This window comes from Sycon ciliatum, chromosome 9 (assembly GCF_964019385.1).
Source record: "Sycon ciliatum chromosome 9, ocSycCili1.1, whole genome shotgun sequence".
NCBI classification, from domain to species: domain Eukaryota; kingdom Metazoa; phylum Porifera; class Calcarea; order Leucosolenida; family Sycettidae; genus Sycon; species Sycon ciliatum.
In genome coordinates, this window is record NC_088651.1 from 19,285,053 (window position 1) to 19,288,415 (window position 3,363).

Genomic DNA, 3,363 nt, shown 5'->3' on the forward strand with positions numbered 1-3,363 from the left:
TTGCTTTTTCTTCAAGCGATTGTTGTCGCTCTTTACTCCTTGTTCTTTCCTCTACAAAACTCCTGTAGTCGTCGAGTGCCTTCATGATGGCTGTGAAATTGGCTGCCCACAGTAAAACTCCGTGTTTGAGAGTGCTTTGAAGATGTTTCGCGTCCTGATGGATCAAATTATGAGCGCTCCTTGTGTATTCAATTATATATCGGTGAGTTGTTCAAGAAATCAGTGTCTTCTTTCTGTCTCTGCCCTCACGCTGGCACAATATCAGCCTCTATATCCATGACAGCTCGCACCTCCCGTAAACTGCATGACTTAGATATATTTTCGCCCTCCGTGGTGATCTAAGACCCATGGAAGAATTTATTATGTTCAGAATGATGTCCTAAGAATATAAAATAAAATAATTCTAGGGAATTGTCATAGGGTATTTTTGGAAGGATGGAGACAGAGAGCACTGTTTGAAGTGTTTGTCTCACTGTAATTACTCCAGATTATTGAATGGTGTATGATCTACTCTATATTTTCCATAATGGTTTTTCCTGATTTGCGGGATCTCTTCTTTTGCTGTTTGCGTGTTTACAGGAAGTGGCTGTCTGGTGTAACTGCACCAGATCCTGGGGAAATTAAGTCAGATGCAGAGGCAGGGTCGTCCAGTGATGCAACACTGCCGTTCTGTGTGCAGTGTTACCGCTAATACCCCCGGCGAAAACACAAAGACAAACACGTGAAAAGACTACAGTATTGACCGTTCTGCTAATAAATGCATGACTGCTCCGACAGTCGATAATCGAAACACAGAGCACCAGCATGATGTTTTCATATAGGGAACCACACAACACCTCAATTCTCAAGCCCAAAAATTGATGAATACAAATACAGAGCGACGCAACAAGAGATCATCCGGCAACCGAACAAACCTGGGTCTAATGCACTGAATAGTCCTGAAATACGCAGGCCAGACAAAGCAGTGCAAGCACATAATGTTACAAGGTACATGCATTGCAGAACAAAGTGTAACCAAAGATACACAGGGTTATAGCTGCACACTTGTGCATGTGCTCCGGCGCTCAGCCCAAGAACACACGATCATGATGATAGAAACAATCCGGGGGAAACACGCTAACACCGAAGTAAGCATCAACACGTAAATAGTGCAGCTCTGAAAAAATTACATTGACATGAACATTGGTGTGTCGAGTAGTGTCAGGCTTGAATAATCATCCAACCAAGACTTCATCAGGTCCCAGACGCTGAGATCGCACGCCGAATGTGAAGTGCATCTAGCCTTGAACCTGTCGCACAAGGCACACATATAATGGCAAAATGACATCCACTCTGATTATTTCCAGAGGCCAATCATGACAGAAAATTCAACCAAGTAAACGCAAAGGAAGTTAGTCAAAATAATCCATGCAGTGCTCTTTTAATTGCAGCGCTGATTGCAGTGTTGCGTCATAGCCCGATACCAGCTGAGCACAGACACAACTCCATTCGTCAGGGGCAAGGCATACTCTTTTGGAATAAAGTCGTAAAGTACAGCACATTACGGGCACCTCGTGTAAATGCATGGTCTGTTCATCTGGCCGACTCGGCCACGCATGAGAATGTGTGCATGTACATGCGCGCGCTTGCGCGCGCGCGCACACACACACACACCATGTATTCGGTGCGTATGGTGTACCAGTTGCGGGACAATGAAGATAGAATCATTATCATGATGTTACATGTACATCTACAGTGTATGTTTGAGTGTAAAGTAAATTTTATTTTATTGCACATTTCTTCGACACAACTAATTACTTACTTCACATGTTCGCATTTCTCATAATCGATCCACCTGCACTCCGTACCAGTCGAGGAAAAATTCTCCCAGATATACACTAGTCACCACAGCCATGTGATGACATTGGGATGGGCCCCAAGCAGTGCACGATTGCACTCTCTAGTTACAATAAATTTGGCCAGATTATCTGTGAAAACAAAATGCAATGCATAGCGGCAATCGATGGATGAAAAGAGAGTTTGTAAATACCCATATCTTTCCACTTGTTCAGGAGCTTACCTTTTGGAGTTCACATCGTTTACACGATCTCTCATGCTGTCTTGCACCTTGGTTTTGTTGACCATGGATACGCCGAACCAGAAAACATTCTACAGGAGCTACTAATGCAGAGCGTTTTTCACGCTCGATCTCGGCGATCTACCTTGTCACGCCAATAAAATCCTCCGTGATACTGGCTACAGTCACAAGAGACGTCTCAGTAAGGTAATGAGCACGACAACATCGTCGAGATCAAGGACAAAGAGAAAACAAAACACTCACTGAAAACAGCAAAGAAGAAACGAAGAAATGTACACGATTCCTATATGTTGCCACTGACAACTGGGTCGGTGGAGACGACGCTACTTTTGTTTGTCCCCAGTGGGATCGTTGTTATGCGTATCGAAGGAACTGTGACGTCATCACTTAACAGCCCCATTATACTAAGATACTACGTGGTGCTCTTAGAGCACAATCATCGTCAGCCTACGCAAGCTCAACTAAAGAGGGTTATTCTAAGGGCCCGGTGTAATAAGCAGACAGTGGTTCTGTGTTGCAGGTTTGCCGAGTGGAAACGTCACTTTTTACCGAAACACACTGTCATGCTTCCCACTCAAATTGAAGCAGCTGCCCCTAGAAACACATAGCGTTTGGACTTGGCGTGCTTCACGATTCGTGGCTTCCTACTCGTTGTCAGGCATGGACGGCCTTCTGAGTGGCGTGGGGCGTCCTTACATATTCAAACGCCCATACCGACATGTATCATAATTTTGAAAACCAAAATGTAATTGAAAAACCACTCAGTGGAAATAACTGGACATTTGGAAGCAACCAACGTCATACTGAGAATTATCGTTGGGGTCGCTAGTGTAACAGGTAGCCGAGTGGTAGGCGCGGTGTAATCAACAAGAGTTAGTTTTATTCTTCTCTTCTCTCAGGTACACACCTGGGATATAATTATTAGTGAAATAAGAAGCGGCAAATAAATAACTTTCTCTCCGGTGCACACCTAGAGGTTCACTACTACTTCTTCTAGTTACCTTTGTCGTTGCTATCTAATCTTATCTTCAGCAAAACAGAAATGCGCAGCCGCTTTTATGCAGCAGACGCCGTACGCTTCATACCGAGATACACTAAATATACATCAGGCAAAGCTCCGTATTAGTTCCATACTACTTCCGTATTGGTCGGGCAGGGATACTACACCCTCCCTTCCTACAGATAATCACGCCCTCGTGATTTTCAAAAAATTAGTGAAGAGTTATGAACACAGCGTCAACCGGAAGATGGCAAATTTGGTCGGGTATTGGTCGGGCAGGGATACT

At 44.2% G+C, this 3,363-nt stretch overlaps 1 long non-coding RNA gene across 1 annotated transcript; it reads right to left on the bottom strand.

Annotated features, from left to right (window-relative positions):
• Positions 1–842: 842 nt before the first annotated feature.
• Positions 843–2,463, bottom strand: LOC135824771 (uncharacterized). Its single transcript, XR_010554944.1, has 3 exons — positions 2,060–2,463; positions 1,802–1,967; positions 843–1,289 (listed from the first exon to the last, which is right to left on the bottom strand). It is a non-coding gene; the product is annotated as an uncharacterized LOC135824771 (long non-coding RNA).
• Positions 2,464–3,363: the final 900 nt, after the last annotated feature.